This window comes from Salvelinus alpinus, chromosome 23 (genome assembly GCF_045679555.1).
Source record: "Salvelinus alpinus chromosome 23, SLU_Salpinus.1, whole genome shotgun sequence".
In the NCBI taxonomy this organism is placed as follows: Eukaryota; Metazoa; Chordata; class Actinopteri; order Salmoniformes; family Salmonidae; genus Salvelinus; species Salvelinus alpinus.
In genome coordinates, this window is record NC_092108.1 from 1 (window position 1) to 18451 (window position 18451).

Genomic DNA, 18451 nt, shown 5'->3' on the forward strand with positions numbered 1-18451 from the left:
GCCCCTTTTCTCTCTCTCTCTCGCCCCTTTTCTCTCTCTCTCTCGCCCCTTTTCTCTCTCTCTCTCGCCCCTTTTCTCTCTCTCTCTCGCCCCTTTTCTCTCTCTCTCTCGCCCCCTTTTCTCTCTCTCTCTCTCGCCCCTTTTCTCTCTCTCTCTCGCCCCCTTTTCTCTCTCTCTCTCGCCCCTTTTCTCTCTCTCTCTCGCCCCTTTTCTCTCTCTCTCTCGCCCCCTTTTCTCTCTCTCTCTCGCCCCTTTTCTCTCTCTCTCTCGCCCCTTTCTCTCTCTCTCTCGCCCCTTCTCGCCCCTCTCTCTCGCCCCTTCTCTCTCTCTCTCTCGCCCCTTCTCTCTCTCTCTCTCGCCCCTGCCCTCTCTCTCTCTCTCTCTCGCCCCTTCTCTCTCTCTCTCGCCCCTTCTCTCTCTCTCTCTCTCTCTCGCCCCTTCTCTCTCTCTCTCGCCCCTCTCTCTCGCCCCTCTCTCTCGCCCCTTCTCTCTCTCTCTCTCTCTCTCTCGCCCCTTCTCTCTCTCTCTCTCTCTCTCGCCCCTTCTCTCTCTCTCTCTCTCGCCCCTTCTCTCTATCTCTCTCTCTCTCGCCCCTTCTCTCTCTCTCTCTCTCTCTCGCCCCTTCTCTCTCTCTCTCTCTCTCTCTCTCTCTCGCCCCTTCTCTCTCTCTCTCTCTCTCGCCCCTTCTCTCTCTCTCTCTCTCGCCCCTTCTCTCTCTCTCTCTCGCCCCTTCTCTCTCTCTCTCGTCCCTTCTCTCTCTCTCGTCCCTTCTCTCTCTCTCGCCCCTTCTCTCTCTCTCTCTCGCCCCTTCTCTCTCTCTCTCTCGCCCCTTCTCTCTCTCTCTCTCGTCCCTTCTCTCTCTCTCGCCCCTTCTCTCTCTCTCTCTCGCCCCTTCTCTCTCTCTCTCTCTCGCCCCTTCTCTCTCTCTCTCTCTCTCGCCCCTTCTCTCTCTCTCTCTCTCTCGCCCCTTCTCTCTCTCTCTCTCTCTCGCCCCTTCTCTCTCTCTCTCTCGCCCCTTCTCTCTCTCGCCCCTTCTCTCTCTCGACCCTTCTCTCTCTCTCTCTCGCCCCGCCCTCTCTCCTCTCTCGCCCCTTCTCTCTCTCGACCCTTCTCTCTCTCTCTCTCGCCCCTTCTCTCTCTCTCTCTCTCTCTCGCCCCTTCTCTCTCTCTCTCGACCCTTCTCTCTCTCTCTCTCGACCCTTCTCTCTCTCTCTCTCGACCCTTCTCTCTCTCTCTCTCTCGCCCCTTCTCTCTCTCTCTCTCGCCCCTTCTCTCTCTCTCTCTCTCGCCCCTTCTCTCTCTCTCTCTCGCGCCCTTCTCTCTCTCTCGCCCCTTCTCTCTCTCTCTCTCTCTCGCCCCCTTCTCTCTCTCTCTCTCTCTCTCGCCCCTTCTCTCTCTCTCTCTCGCCCCTTCTCTCTCTCTCTCTCTCTCTCTCTCTCGCCCCTTCTCTCTCTCTCTCTCTCTCTCTCTCGCCCGCCCCTCTCTCTCTCTCTATCTCTCTCTCTCGCCCCTTCTCTCTCTCTCTCTCTCTCGCCCCTTCTCTCTCTCTCTCTCGCCCCTCTCTCTCTCTCTCTCTCTCTCGCCCCTTCTCTCTCTCTCTCTCTCTCTCGCCGCTTCTCTCTCTCTCTCTCTCTCTCTCTCTCTCGCCCCTTCTCTCTCTCTCTCGCCCCTTCTCTCTCTCTCTCTCTCGCCCCTTCTCTCTCTCTCTCGCCCCTTCTCTCTCTCGTCCCTCGTCCCTCTCTCTCTCTCGTCCCTTCTCTCTCTCTCTCGCCCTCTTCTCTCTCTCTCTCGTCCCTTCTCTCTCTCTCGCGCCCTTCTCTCTCTCTCTCGCCCCTTCGCTCCCTCTCTCTCTCTCTCTTCTCGCCCCTTCTCTCTCTCTCTCTCTCGCCCCTTCTCTCTCTCTCGCCCCTTCTCTCTCTCGCCCCTTCTCTCTCTCGCCCCTTCTCTCTCGCCCCTTCTCTCTCTCTCGCCCCTTCTCTCTCTCGCCCCTTCTCTCTCTCGACCCTTCTCTCTCTCGCCCCTTCTCTCTCTTCGCACCCTTTCTCTCTCTCTCTCGACCCTTCTCTCTCTCTCTCTCGCCCCTTCTCTCTCTCTCTCTCGCCCCTTCTCTCTCTCTCTCTCGCCCCTTCTCTCTTTCTCTCTCTCTCTCGCCCCTTCTCTCTCTCTCTCGCCCCTTCTCTCTCTCTCTCGCCGCTTCTCTCTCTCTCTCTCTCTCTCTCGCCCCTTCTCTCTCTCTCTCTCGCCCCTTCTCTCTCTCTCTCTCGTCCCTTCTCTCTCTCTCGCCCCTTCTCTCTCTCTCTCCGCCCCTTCTCTCTCTCTCTCTCTCGCCCTCTCTCTCTCTCTCTCTCTCGCCCCTTCTCTCTCTCTCTCTCTGCCCCTTCTCTCTCTCTCTCTCGCCCCTTCTCTCTCTCTCTCGCCCCTTCTCTCTCTCGCCCCTTCTCTCTCTCGACCCTTCTCTCTCTCTCTCTCTCTCGACCCTTCTCTCTCTCTCTCTCTCGACCCTTCTCTCTCTCTCTCTCGCCCCTTCTCTCTCTCTCTCGCCCCTTCTCTCTCTCTCTCGACCCTTCTCTCTCTCTCTCGACCCTTCTCTCTCTCTCTCGACCCTTCTCTCTCTCTCTCTCGCCCGCTCCTCTCTCTCTCTCTCGCCCCTTCTCTCTCTCTCTCTCGCCCCCTTCTCTCTCTCTCTCTCGCCCCTCTCTCTCTCGCCCCTTCTCTCTCTCTCTCTCGCCCCTTCTCTCTCTCTCTCTCCCCTCTCTCGCCCCTCTCTCTCTCTCTCTCGCCCCTTCTCTCTCTCTCTCTCTCTCTCTCTCGCCCCTTCTCTCTCTCTCTCTCTCTCTCTCTCGCCCCTTCTCTCTCTATCTCTCTCTCTCGCCCCTTCTCTCTCTCTCTCTCTCTGCCCCTTCTCTCTCTCTCTCTCTCGCCCCTTCTCTCTCTCTCTCTCGCCCCTTCTCTCTCTCTCTCTCTCTCTCGCCCCTTCTCTCTCTCTCTCTCTCGCCCCTTCTCTCTCTCTCTCTCTCTCTCTCTCTCTCTCTCGCCCCTTCTCTCTCTCTCTCTCTCGCCCCTTCTCTCTCTCTCTCTCTCTCGCCCCTTCTCTCTCTCTCTCTCGCCCCTTCTCTCTCTCTCTCGTCCCTTCTCTCTCTCTCGTCCCTTCTCTCTCTCTCGCCCCTTCTCTCTCTCTCTCTCGTCCCTCTCTCTCTCTCGCCCCTTCTCTCTCTCTCTCGCCCCTTCTCTCTCTCTCTCTCTCTCGCCCCTTCTCTCTCTCGCCCCTTCTCTCTCTCGCCCTCTTCTTCTCTCGCCCCTTCTCTCTCTCGCCCCTTCTCTCTCTCGACCCTTCTCTCTCTCGACCCTTCTCTCTCTCTCTCTCTCGCCCCTTCTCTCTCTCTCTCTCGCCCCTTCTCTCCTCTCTCTCGCCCCTTCTCTCTCTCTCTCGACCCTTCTCTCTCTCTCTCTCGACCCTTCTCTCTCTCTCGACCCTTCTCTCTCTCTCTCGACCCTTCTCTCTCTCTCTCTCGCCCCTTCTCTCTCTCTCTCGCCCCTTCTCTCTCTCTCTCTCTCGCCCCTTCTCTCTCTCTCTCTCGCCCCTTCTCTCTCTCTCTCGCCCCTTCTCTCTCTCTCTCTCTCGCCCCTTCTCTCTCTCTCTATCTCTCTCTCTCTCTCGCCCCTCTCTCTCTCTCTCTCGCCCCTTCTCTCTCTCTCGCCCCTTCTCTCTCTCTCTCGCTTCTCTCTTCTCTCTCTCTCTCTCTCCTCTCTCTCTCTCTCTCTCCCCTTCTCTCTCTCTCTCTCTCTCGCCCCTTCTCTCTCTCTCTCTCGCCCCTTCTCTCTCTCAATTCAATTCAATTCAATTCAAGGGGCTTTATTGGCATGGGAAACATGTGTTAACATTGCCAAAGCAAGTGAGGTAGGTAATATACAAAAGTCAAATAAACAATAAAAATGAACAGTAAACATTACACATACAGAAGTTTCAAAACAATAAAGACATTACAAATGTCATATTATATATATGCAGTGTTGTAACAATGTACAAATGGTTAAAGCACACAAGTTAAAATAAATAAACATAAATATGGGTTGTATTTACAGTGGTGTTTGTTCTTCACTGGTTGCCCTTTTCTTGTCTCTCTCTCTCGCCCCTCTCTCTCTCTCTCTCTCTCGCCCCTTCTCTCTCGCCCCTTCTCTCTCGCCCCTTCTCTCTCGCCCCTTCTCTCTCTCTCTCGCCCCTTCTCTCTCTCTCTCTCTCGCCCCTTTTCTCTCTCTCAGGTTCATCATCGAGCTGTGCGATCCCATCCAGGTGAAGCAGTTGGACATTGCTAACTTTGAGCTCTTCTCCTCCACACCCAAAGACTTCCTGGTCTCCATCAGTGACAGGTTAGATTTTTAGCCATAGACCTGGGGCATGTTCATTAAGGCACGCATAGAATTTTTTTTTAAACCATTTAAAAACTGAAATGAAAATGTGCTGTTATTGGACAAGTTCATATAGTCTCTCCCTGTTTCAGTCAGTTTTCTTCTTTTTGGTGCTTTATGAACACAACCACAATGGGGATATCTTGATTTGATATCTTTCAAACTGTCATTTGATGCTGAACATCATACATGTTACTAAAATAGTCAGTACTACTGCACTAATAAGGATTGATCAATAGGTTGAATGATGTTGAGTGTTGTTGGATGATGCTCCCTCAGGTACCCGACCAACAAGTGGGTGAAGCTGGGCACTTTTCATGCTCGGGAGGAGCGCACTGTTCAGAGTTTCCCTCTGGACGAGCATCTGTACGCCAAATATGTCAAGGTGTGTATGGCATTCTCCTGCACCTTCTGTTATCTACCCCCTCCTTTACTCCCATTCTAGTCATCCAGGTCTCTCTTGGGAAAGAGGTATTCTGACTTCAATGGAACTACTTGATTAATTACAAATAAAATCAAGACTACAGTAGCCCCCTCTTTACTCTGTTATGGCCCTTTCCTTCACAAGTGGGTCAAACTCAAATCCCGCTCTGGGCTGTTTGTGTGTTTGTGCTGGTCCTCTCATTCTAGAGTAATGTTTTACAACTGTACAAAACATTTGAGCCTTTCTCGTCTTTAAACTGATGCTTCTGTACCTCTTCTCTGAAGAGTGGAGCAGGAACCAGCATTCATCCATTGGTCCTATTTAAATGCATGTATGCTTCTTGTAATTACTTGTTTCTCTTCCTTTGTTTCTCCTGCTTCAGATGTTCACCAAGTACATAAAGGTTAGCCTATTTCTCTCTTAGAGGTGGTTGGTCTGTGGAGGAGCATGTAGGGGGTTGGAGGGAAGGGAAGGGCTTTGGTGTTACAATGCTAACAGTAGGAGAATCTTGCTAACTGATCAGCACCAGCATTCACTAGGCCAGGTAGCAAATACTCCTTCTATCTAGATAAAGCCACTGAACATATCTCTGTAATCATTATAATTCATCTAGTCATGTCAGTCAAATAACATGTCATTTTGACAGTAGAGATGTTGACTGTGGAGTAGCCCATTCTTTAAAGGGCAACTTCTCTGATAGAAAACCGCCTATGTGGCATCGATATGAGTCAGAAACATTTATTTTAGTATCAAAGTTGACTACAAAGTGTAAATAGGATTACTTTTGTTCATTAAGTCTGTCTCGTCTATAACTGTATTTTGTAAGTGAGTTCGTCATGACTTACTTGAGGGTTGGGTATTGAGTTCGACAATGCTCACTTGCCTTTTTAATCTTAGATTCATTCAGACTAATTTGAGGAAGGTATACTGACTTTGCTGCTATGGTGTCTCATGGGGGACAAACATCTAACTGCCACATCAAACCATATTCCCTTGACTGAAATCTTGACTTTTATTAATGAACAACAGAGAAACACATTTGGAATCGTTGCATTCAGTCTCTCTTTAAGTGTGTAGGGCAAGGCGGTTCATCACAGCTTCAAAGTGTTCTATATATCTGTAATAGCTTGTCGCTGACCAGCCAGACAATCATCAATGTTAACAACAACTAACTTGAATTTGACTATTTGTCCCATGATTTCACTAACAATTTAACCGCTGGCCAAATCATAGCATTGCCAAGTGTTCATATTGCAACATGATTATTATCACTGACAGTGTAGAACAGTCCCACCATGCACTGATGCCTGTCTCCTGGATGTAAATGACGTGTGTGTTTCATCGCAGGTGGAGCTGGTCTCTCACCATGGATCTGAACACTTCTGCCCCCTCAGTCTCATAAGGTAGGCAATGAATGGAAAAACATTTGAGTTAATGGAATTTTTACAGTCATTGAGAAACCCCCCCCAGATAAGATAAAGATACATCAATTTACTGAATCAACAGGTATTTGTCATATTTGCCAATTCGGAAAGTATTCAGACCACTCCACTTTTTCCACATTTTGTTACGTTACAGCCTTATTCTGAAATGGATTAAAAAAAAAGAATACAGAACACAATACCCCATAATGACAAAGTGAAAACAGGTTTTTAGAACAGAAATACCTTGTTTACATAAGTATTCAGACACTTTGCTATGAGACTCGAAATTGAGCTCAGGTGCATTCTGTTTCCATTGATCATCCTTGAGATGTTTCTACCACTTGATTGAAGTCCAGCTGTGGTAAATTCAATTGACTGGACATGATTTGGAAAGGCACACACCTGTCTATGAGGTTGAAGTATTTGTCCGTAGAGCTCCGAGACAGGATTGTGTTTCGGCACAGATCTGGGGAAGGGTACCAAAACATTTCTGCAGCATTGAAGACCCCAAGAACACAGTGGCCTCCATCATTCTCAAATGGAAGAAGTTTGGCCGCCCGGCCAAACTGATCAATCGGGGCAGAAGGTCCTTGGTCAGAGAGGTGACCAAGAACCCAATGGTCACTCTGACAGAGTTCCAGAGTTCCTCTGGAGAGATGGGAGAACCTTCCAGAAGGACAACCATCTCTGCAGCACTCCACCAATCAGGCCTTTATGGTAGAGTGGACAGACGGAAGCCGCTCCTCAATAAAAAGCACATGACAGCCCACTTGGAGTTTGCCAAAAGGCACCTAAAGACTCTCAGACCATGAGAAACAAGATTTTCTGGTCTGAAGAAGCTAAGATTGAACTCTGTAGAGGAAACATGGCACCATCCCTACGGTGAAGCATGGTGGTGGCAGCATCATGCTGTGGGGATGTTTTTCAGCAGCAGGGACTGGGATACTAGTCAGGATCGAGGGAAAGATGAACGGAGCAAAGTACAGAGAGAACCTTGATGAAAACCTGTTCCAGAGCGCTCAGGACCTCAGACTGGGGTGAAGGTTCACTTTCCAACAGAACAACGACCCTAAGCACACAGCCAAGACAATGCAGGAGTGGCTTCGGGACAAGTCTCTGAATGTCCTTGAGTGGTCCAGCCAGATCCCGGACTTGAACCCGATCGAACATCTCTGGAGAGACCTGAAAATAGCTGTGCTGTGACGTTCCCCTTCCAACCTGACAGAGCTTGAGAGGATTTGCACAGAAGAATTGGAGAAACTCCCCAAATACAGGTGTACCAAGCTTGTAGCGTCATACCCAAGAAGACTCGAGGCTGTAATCACTGCCAGAGGTGCTACAACAAAGTACTGAGAAAGGGATCTGAATGCTTATGTAAATGTGATAGAATTTTTAAAAATAGATTTAGCTAAAATGTAAAAAAGTGTTTTTTGTCATTATGGGGTATTATGTGTCGATGAGGGGAAAAACTATAATCCATTTTTGAATAAGGCTGTAACATAACAAATTGGGAAAAGTGAAGGGTCTGAATATTTTCTGAAGGCTCTGTATAATAGTGTATGAGTGTGAGGCGGCAGGTAGCCTTGTGGTTAGTGCTTTGGGCCAGTAACCAGAAGGTTGCTGGATCAAATCCCCGAGCTGACAAGGTAAAATTCTGTCGTTCTGCCCCTGAGCAAGGCACTTAACCCACTGTTCCCCGTGCGCCGAAGATGTGGATGTGGATTTATTACGGTGGTTCAGAGGGGTTGGGTTAAATGCAGAAGACACATTTCAGTTGAATACATTCAGTTTGACAACTTTTCCTTTCCCCTGATAAGTTTACCCCATGTCGCCCATCACCAGTCTTGCATCTGGAGCTGCTAGTGTTGTACTGTTGAACTGATCTCTCTCTCTCTCTAAGCTGCCTTGTGTCAGGGGCACTGGGAGGCAGCTCTGGCGGTCAGAGTTTGCAGGACATTTTGTCTTCAAAAAGTACAGCTAGCCACTCGCTTAACATGCTTTTTCTCCTACAGAGGCATTAATAGTGGTAAAACAAATAGACAGCTGGAACTTAATGTATTAAAGCCCACCACTAGGGACCATACGGGGCTCATTGTATTCTTGTGGGACTTAAACACACAATACATTTGTAGTATTTGCTAACTCTCAGTTTGATGTTCGTTTAAACATTTAAGGAGTTTACACTTTTTATTTTAGGATATCTTAGCTATCATTTGTTATGTTATTACTGGGCTCCTGGTGTATCTTTGTCTGCCCTCAGGTGACTGCTAGACAGTATAACACGTCTTCCTTTCTGTTGAAGGGTTTTTGGAACGAGTATGGTGGAGGAGTATGAGGAGATCGCTGACCCCCTGGACAGACCAGACGACCAGGATGACCACCTCGGTGAGAGCCTCCTATTCTTCTGCACTATCTGAAATACTTGTCAATATTTTCTCAACCATCACGGTCATAAACATATAAATAAAATGTCTCTGGTCATACATATCAGACAGTGAATGCATATGACACATTCAGATATGACGCATTCATCAATGTACATTAACATGTTACAAGTACACAGCAACACTTTCAACATCTAGGAGACTAGATGTAATATGTCAACAAAGTCCTGAAGTACTATTATACAGGTGTTAGGTTCCAAATATCAGAGTAAGAAATTGACGGACACTATGAAAGCTCTAACCAAGTTTATTCGCCCAAAGGATGGAACAGCTGAACAGACAAAGACATATTTCCACCAGTGGTAGTATATATACCCCAATTCCTCGTCTCTAAACATTACATCTCTATGCTAGGCAGGAAATTAAATGACGTGGGCAATAAACTGTTCCTTCTCCCTTAACGTGACCTGACCTCGACCCCCTTCCTCACTAATCCACATCTCTCCATCCTTATCAGCTTAACTACATCCAGCATAACCATTCCTCCTACAGACAACCATTCACTTCTGGTGTAAACCCTAGTCTATGGCACCCCTCATGTCTCTAGTAGAACTGATGATTAACAATATTTAAAGATTAGGAATCCCAACCCATCACAGGTTAATGTAATTTGTACCTCTCACCTTTGAACTGTTTGGATGTTGTTCCTGGTGAGTGTGATGTTATCTTTCCTGTGTGTGTGTGACCTTCAGATTATCCTCCTGGATACGTTCCTGCAGAGGACAAGGCTTCAAATGACCTCATAGGATCAGCCAAGGGTGAGTTACACACATACAGCCAAATAAATATCCCATTACACCAGTCACACAACTATGGTTTCATCCTGCGTATAAGTGTCTTTGAGACTCACAGGGTTCCCACCCCTCTTAGTATTGAAAAAATTAGATCTGTCATACCTGAGTCTGTAAACCCTTTGTGACGTCTATGTGGGGAGGGATTCAATGACTGGTATAAGTATTCACTCATGGGCTGTCTTGTTCCAGACGTCATTCTGAACATGGTGAACAACATTAAAGTCAACGTGCTGGGGGGAGGACCAGGTGAAGGGAACTTCTCTAGCCAGACAGTGAACCTGACTGTCGTTACATCATCTGACCCTGACACCACTACCACCCTCAGCCCAGTGTAAGTACCAGCCTACCAGTCATTTTTTTCACTTAGTCTTTCACTTGATATAGATCTACAATATTGGCAGACATTTTGTCATTTAAACTGCTGAAGTGTTTATTTTTTAAAGTCTGACGGCAATGGTTTTTACCAGAGTATATTAGAAGTCAGCTAAATGTGATAGTTTGTGATTCCTTTTATAATGAATCACATTTCTGTCAGGGCCTGCAGGTTACCGTGCTTGGATGTGCATTATTGGTATTTTGTAGCTGTAATTGCTTACGTCCCAGTCTTTGTCTCTTCCTGTTTCTGTCTCTTTCTCTCCCTGTTTCTGTCTTTGTTCTCAGGCCTGACGCTGCAGAGGTGGAGCAGCCTGAAGTACTAGAGGACATTGATGTCACTACCACAGAGGAACCCAAACCAGAGCATGTAACTGAAGAGGAGCAGGTAGTCTCTCCTATAGAGGAGAAGGAGGAGGTCCAGTCTATAGTCACCATGCTGGAGGAGGAGGAGGATGGGAGGGAGAGAGAGGAGCACCGTTGCCCTGGCCATCGACAGCAAGAAAGCCTTGACTACTGTGGCCTATCTTCCTCCTCTTCTTGCTCCTGCTCAGCCTCCCTCCAGGAGTACCTCGTTCACCAGTGTTCCTTTCAGAGGAACTATACCAGCCAGGAGAGGAAACCAGAGGCTACTCCAGCTCCAGTCACCCCCACCACCCCGTCACAGCAGCTGCCCATCTCCTCCACGCCCACTCAGACACCCCAGCAGCCACACACTCAGGGGGAACAGGAGAGAGAGCCCAGCTCTGCCCATGGGGAGAGAGAAGCCAGGCCCACTGACATCCCACTACACCTTCCATGGGTTGAGGCAGTGGGAGAGGTAGAGCCCAGTATGGAGCTGCCCCACCTAGAGCCCAGCCAGACCTCCACCCTGCCCAGACCCAGCTCCACCGACACCTCCAGCTCTGCCGCCAGGCCCACACCTGCCGTGGAGCCTCCTCTCCACACCTCATCCAAAGACCTGCCTGGGCAGAAGCACCCCATCACTGGGGCAGAGAAAAGCCAGGAGGTGCAGCAGGAGGAGATCAGGCAGCCTCCCACTGTCGCCAGCTCCAGTGGCCCAGTGGAGCAGAGCTGGGGAACCCCTGTAGAGAGGCCCTGTCCGGAAGTCCAGCCTGTAGAACAAGACAACATCCCGGTCATCCACCAACCACATGTGGCTGATCCACTCCCCCCACCCCTCCTCACTACCTCCACCCCCACAGAGCAGCAGCAGCCTCCGGGATCCCCACCTAAACCAGCGGGTGCCGGCGGCGGCAACACTACTCCTGAGGAGCAGAACTCTGTCCCCGTCGTGGTCATGACGGAGCCTCCCCTCGCACGGCCAGGGCCAGGCCGTGGCCACTGAAACCAAGGGGGAGGCGGAGCTTTTGGAGGACCTCTTCACCCCGTCGCCCAATGGTAATGGGCAGCAGCTGCCTCGCCCCACCTCCTTCCAGCCCCCCTCTCCTTCCCCTTTAGACTTCTATGCAGAGCTCCACAACGCCACGGAGCAGGGGAACGGGAACCCGATGCACGGCTCCACCAGCCAGAAGGAGTCTGTGTTCATGAGGCTCAACAACCGCATCAAGGCCCTGGAGATGAACATGTCGCTGAGCGGACGCTACCTAGAGCAACTCAGCCAGAGGTACGGGGGCCTCAGGGATTCATGGATGGCCATTGGCTGAGCATTGAGCACCATCCTGCTGGTTTTATTAACTGTCAGATGTCAGACATATTGGAACTAGAGTTAGTCAATTGAAGGTTTAGATGGTGATCCTGATACTTCTGTGTGTTTTGTTGAAGGTACCGAAGGCAGATGGAAGAGATGCAGAGGGCTTTCAACCAAACCATCATCAAACTGCAGAACACATCCAGGATGGCAGAGGAGCAGGTGCGGAGGGGGACCTACAGTGTGTTTGTCTGAACGTTACATACTACGTAGCCTATCTTAAGATGGAGTCTCAGGCGGATATCGCACAGTTTTGGCCTTTAAATTATTTATTTTTTGAACCTTTATTTAACTAGGCAAGTCAGTTAACAACAAATTCTTATTTACAATGATGGCCCAGGAACAGTGGGTTAATTGCCTTGTTCAGGGGCAGAATGACAGATTTGGTCATCTAGTCACTCACAATTGCAGGGAGGGTATCATTTGCAATGTATGGGAATATGGCTTGTGAGAGTGTTTGTGATAGGTCAGCTCAAAAGTTTCCTTTGTCCCTATAGGACCAGAGACAGACAGAGTCCATCCATTCGTTGCAGGGCCAGCTGGAGGACCTCACACAGCTGGTGCTCAACCTGTCTGTCAGAGTCAGCCAGCTGCAGAGCCAGGTAGATACTACATCATTTCTACCCTATTGAATACAGCAGGTTTGGGGGTCAATACATTTCAATTCAGTCAGTGGTAAGTAAACTAAAGACCTACTCCTCATTGCTTTTCAACAAGGAAGTTTGCCACCTGAATTGACATGGAATTGAACCCAACCCTGGAATGCAGCAGTAACATGTATTATATATTTCTTTTACACCCTTACCAATCACAGCACATGGCTGCAGTGTGCTAACTTGGCCCTGTCTCTGTTGTAGGTTTCAGACAGGCAGAGTTACCTCCTGCTGTGCCTGGTGTTGTGTTTGATCTTGGGCCTGCTGCTGTGTGTCCAGCAATGTCGCATGACTGCCATGCAGCCTCCCTCCACAGACCCTCCTATAACCTACAGCTACTGCTCCCCAGAGAGGTATCTACACTCATATCCTCTGTTATGTCCCACTAGGGGGAACACCAGGGGTTGTGATTATGTACTGCTTATGAATGGGTTACGAATGTGTTATGAAGTCCTTACATAGGTACCCTTCAATTGGTGTTACCACATCTCATCCAAGGGACACCACACACTCACCTGCACATTATTGTTGACATACATGAAGTGTCATCAGGATGCTGTGTTTAAAGTAACTGTCCAGTGTTTCTATGAAATATGACCTATAATTAATTACAATATGAGTGAAATTGTTTTTCTTCCAAATGTTTTTTTATTAAGTATGTTAAAAAGCGAGGGGCGCTAGAGAGCGTGCTATGGAGTAGACGTGCATTGCTAGAGCTCCGCTCAATTTTGAAACAAATTAATATTTATCTTAACCTCTCACAACCTATAACTTCAAACAAATATGAAAAAAGGAAAAGGCAACAAAAAAGGGGGCGCTAAACAAGATAATTGGAATGAGATAGACAACGAACCAATTTCAACGTCGCCGACCCACGAGGAGCTAGCTGAAGAGGCTAGCTTCCAAGAGTTCCCCACAGAACCTACTCAAAGTGACATACTGGCTGCCATAAACGCACTAAGCAAGAAGGTGGACACAAGGTTGGCTGATATCTCAAAGAGTATTGGGACTTTGGCCGAAACTGTGAAGGCAACTAAGGGAAGGGTGCACGAGGTTGAGCAGACGACAATCGATCACGAGGCCAGGCTACAGGACATAGAGAAACAGTGCGCAACGTTCAAAAATGACAACAAAACCCTGAAGGCCCGACTGGAAATGCTCGAGTCGCATTCAAGACGCCAGAACATCCGAATATGTGGGATCCAGGAGGACACTGAGAAAGGGAAACCCACTGAATTTGTCTCGGAGCTGATACCGGCATTGCTGGGGAGTGAACACTTCAAAACGGCCATCCTGATCGACCGCGCACACAGAGCACAGGCAACGAAGCCGGCCAAGGGCGGGCCACCAAGGCCATTCATTGTAAGGCTGCACTATCCCCACACCAGGGATCTCATCCTCAAGCTGGCTAGTCAAAAGTTCCCCCTTAACTACAACGGAGCCAGGGTGTCTTTCTACCCAGATCTTACCTTGGAGGTGAGGAACCAACGGAAAGAGTATGATGAGGTACGCAACAAATGCAGGGCGGCCAACATCCGATATGGATTCCTCTTCCCAGCCCGGTTTAAGGTGACAGTCGAGGGATCAACACGTACGTTTGACAACGCAAAAGAGGCCGATCTGTTCTTGACAAGCAAGCTCCCCGGCTGAGGATACAGAACGGCTGTGCCAGCAGGCTAAATGGCCAAATACAGGCCAGGAATGTGTGTGAATTGAATTTCCGGCCTATGTCTTTTCGATCAGAAGATCAGAAATTGGGACTTATATGATAGGTGAGATGTTGTGGCTAATATAGCATTGTTTGGCATGTCATGTTTTAACGCCACTCACCCCCTAACGTGAGAGTTAAGTTAAGTGTTATTTAATATTAGTTTATATGCGGAGCATCTATAGACGACGAGTTAGTTCAAGCTTTATGTCTAGACACCCTAAGGTTTGTGTGTTAGTCAAGGAGCGCTTCGTTTGGGGAAGTCACTCAGTAAAGGGACGGGTGGAGGGACGGGAGGGGGGATGGGGTCTGTGTTTTATGTTCACGTTTATTAGTACAGGTGGCATGACAAGCTCCCGCACGGCGGGACGTTTTTCTTCAGGGTTTTGTTTGACAGCAGCAATTTGCTTTAAAATAAGAAATGCCACATAGTGACCGAGCACAGAGTAGACCAGGTGGAATAAAGATAGTCAGCTGGAACTGTAATGGATTAGGGCATGTCGTGAAACGAGCTAAGGTTTTTTCTCATCTTAAATCACTGGGTGCTGACATAGTGCTTCTTCAAGAAACTCATATTAAACGCTCCGCGCAGGCCAAGCTACGAGTCGGCTGGATCGGTCAGATATACCAGTCTAACTTTGATGCAAAAGCGAGAGGGGTAGCAATCCTGATAAGGAAAAACATTCCTTTTGTTTACTCAACCTCGATTTCAGATCCTAATGGTCGGTATATTATTGTGGCTGGTACACTGAATTCAAAACCAATAACCTTGGTCAATTTATATGGACCCAACTTCGATGATCCATTATTTTTTCAAAGGGTATTTAAGGCCATACCAAATATCTCGGATACAAGTGTTATTGTTGGAGGTGACTTTAACTGTACGTTAGATCCTCTTTTAGATAAACAGCTATCAAGGTCACTTCAACAATCAAATGCCAGTGTCTGTCTAAATACATTGATGACAAACCTTAACATTGTCGATATTTGGAGACTGACGCACCCAACAGACAGGGATTATTCTTTCTTTTCATCAGTTCATAAATCATATTCCAGAATTGACTATTTTTTGTTGGACTCCAAACTAATTTCAGCAGCTGAGTCGGTTACCTATCACCCCATTCTAATTACGGACCACTCTCCTCTGTCCATGGTGCTGAAACTCGACAATATGTCGACAGGTCGGCGATCGTGGCGCTTAGACGCATACCTGTTGAAAGATGAGGCTTTTTGTCAGTATTTGAAGGAGCAGATTGCCTTTTTCCTCAGTACTAACGACACGGGGGATGTTGACGACTCCACCCTTTGGGAATCTCTAAAGGCGGTGATTAGAGGTTACATTATTTCTTATACATCAGAGAGGAAGAAACGTGCCAATACTAGGCTGAGAGAAATTGAAAGAGAGTTAGGGGAACAGGAGAACGTTTTTAGGACAAATTCCTCGTATACAGTCCTTGAGAAGATCACAAAGTTAAAGTATGAATACAATACCATCCTTTCGAAACGGGTGGGCTCTTTACTTGCTAGAACGCAACAAAGTTATTTTGAACTGGGGGACAAACCACATAAATTATTAGCAAGACAGCTAAGGCAGGTACAAGCATCTAGAGCTATTCACAAAATAAAAGACAAGAAGGGTAAAATAGTAACAGATCCGCAGGACATTAATAAATGCTTTGCGCAGTTTTACTCAGAGCTATACCAATCAAAATGCGATGCTACTGATCCACAAACTATGGAACGCTTTCTCGCTGAATGTGAACTTCCTAAACTAGACAGGGGGGCAGCTGCCGCACTCGATGCAGGGATAACCTTAGATGAAATTAACACAGCGATAGCACAATTTCCAAACAGCAAGGCCCCTGGGCCCGATGGATATGTAATAGAATTCTATAAGAAGTACTGCGCTAGTCTATCTCCACTTATGCTGCGAATGTTTCAACAATCCAAAGAAAATACCAAACTCCCGCAAACACTGTATGAGGCTACAATAGCCCTGATCTTGAAAAAAGATAGAGATTCCATGGAGATGTCGTCGTATCGCCCCGTGTCGTTACTCCCCATAGAAAACAAGGTGTTGACAAAGATATTGGCAAACCGATTGAAAAAATATATTTCCGACATCATACACCCTGACCAGACAGGTTTTATCCCGGGCCGACATATATACTACAATTTGAGACGCCTTTTCAACGTAATGTATCATGATCATAAAGTTGAGGCAGTGGTAATAGCTCTTGATGCAGAGAAGGCGTTTGATCAGATTGAGTGGAAGTATATGATGTCGGTTCTGGAGCATTTCGGATTTGGAAAGGAATTTATTAATTGGATAAGAATTATTTATGCACACCCAATGGCGTCCGTTGTGACCAATCAGGAAATGTCGCAGTCATTCCGCCTGTTCAAGGGGTGCCGACAGGGGTGCCCTATTTCGCCTGCTCTCTTCGCTATAGCCATGGAACCCCTTGCTACTCGCATTCGGGCATGTGCCGATATAGCTTCTGTTAAAATAAAAGACACACAGCACAAAATTTCCCTATATGCAGACGATGTTCTTTTGTTTTTGTCTAAGCCTAAAACTTCTATTCCACCATTACTTAACTTGATAAACACATTCGGCTCCTTCTCTGGCTACAAGATAAACTGGCAAAAAAGTGAGTTGATGCCAATATCACGGCCTGTGGATATGCAATTTCTGCAATCTACCCCGTTTAGAACAGTGAGGGACAAGTTCACAAGCCTTGGCATTGTAGTGACAAGAGACCTTGACCAGCTATTGAAAGTGAATTGGGACATGAAAATATATCAGCTTAAACAAAATATAGATTTCTGGAAAACTCTGCCTATTTCCTTGGTTGGTCGTATAAACGCTATTAAAATGGTTGTCCTACCCAGGTTTCTTTACCTCTTCCAATGTCTACCCAATTTCATACCACAAAGCTATTTTAAGAAACTGGATTCAATAGTAACTCCATTTTTATGGGATAACAAGGCAGCCAGAATTTCAAAGAAGCATTTATGCAAGTACAAGATAGAGGGGGGCTTTGGCCTTCCTCACTTCAAACTGTATTATTGGGCTGCTAATCTGAACATTGTGTCTTTCTGGAGGGAAAGTTTACCTGCGATGAGACAGAAGGATATGCCTTCATGGCTTTTGATCGAGCAGGCCTCCTGTCAACGTTCCTCACTCCCTGCACTTGTTAATAGCCCATCATATGTGAAAAAACCCACTTATGACTCCAATCCAGTCATTTGTCATACGCTTAGGATCTGGAAACAGATTAGGGATTTTCTTAACATACCCACTGTTTACATAGACAGCCCGATTAGCCTGAATCATGCTTTCCACCCTGCATTGGATGATGTGGTGTTTTCACAGTGGAGGGAGAAGGGGCTCACAACAATTGGTAATTTATACATAGATGGTCAGTTAGCTTCATTTCAACAATTACAGGCAAAGTTCAACATGCCAACAACACATTTTTTCAGATACCTCCAAATCAGGAATTTCTTAAGGACACATATCCCACAGTATGGCATTAAGCCCAATAGTCCTACATTAGATAGCTTGATACTTGTCAAACCCCATTCAAAAGGGTCGGTCTCTAGACTGTATGATGTGCTACAGGCCCACATAGAGGTATCCACAGACACCATTAAAAGGGCTTGGGAACAAGAACTTGGTTCAGAAATCTCAAATGAGGACTGGATAGAAGCTCTCAGGAATATAAACCACAGTTCAGTGAATGCCAGACACAACCTTGTACAGTTTAAGGTGATACACAGGTTACACTACTCAAAAGTAAAACTGCATAAAATATTCCCGGACACCTCACCACTGTGTGAGAGGTGCAAGCAGGATGAGGGGACGTTGACCCACTTATTCTGGACATGCCCTAAATTACATGCTTACTGGGCTCTCATTTTTGATTACTTATCTAAGGCCTTTGATAGAGTTCTAGCCCCAGACCCATTGATCGCTCTGTTTGGTACAGTTGATGGGAATAACCAGGAAGGGAAAGCTGTCTCTCTGTGTACTCTATTAGCCAAAAGGCTCATATTGCAATTTTGGAAATTGGAGACTGTACCTACCTTTGAAATGTGGTTACGGGATTTAGGGAATGTAATACATATGGAAAAGATTCGATACAACACCTCCAATAGAAGTCCATTGTTTTACAAAATATGGCAGCCGATACTGGATAAATGGTCTAGCCCCGCTTCATAACTGGGCTGACGATCTGCTGCTACTCTGTGCTGTACTCCACTCAATATTTATTTTTGGCTGAACTACACTGCTTGTAATGACTATATGCTGTCTTCTTATACATGTACCACCTAATAGGATTTTGTTTTATTTTGTGTATGTGTGAGTTAACTTTTGTTTTGTCCTCTAAACTGGCCATCCCATTCAACAGTACAATGAATGTCATTGTTTGTATTGCTGTCTTTTTTACTTTATTTTTTATTGGAAAATAATAAACATATTATAAAAAAAATAAAAAAATAAAAAG

The 18451-nt window shown here is 47.1% G+C and overlaps 1 pseudogene; it reads left to right on the top strand.

Annotated features, from left to right (window-relative positions):
- The first annotated feature begins 4228 nt into the window (after positions 1-4228).
- On the top strand, positions 4229-12706 carry LOC139550028 (SUN domain-containing ossification factor-like; annotated as a pseudogene).
- The last annotated feature ends 5745 nt before the right edge of the window (positions 12707-18451 follow it).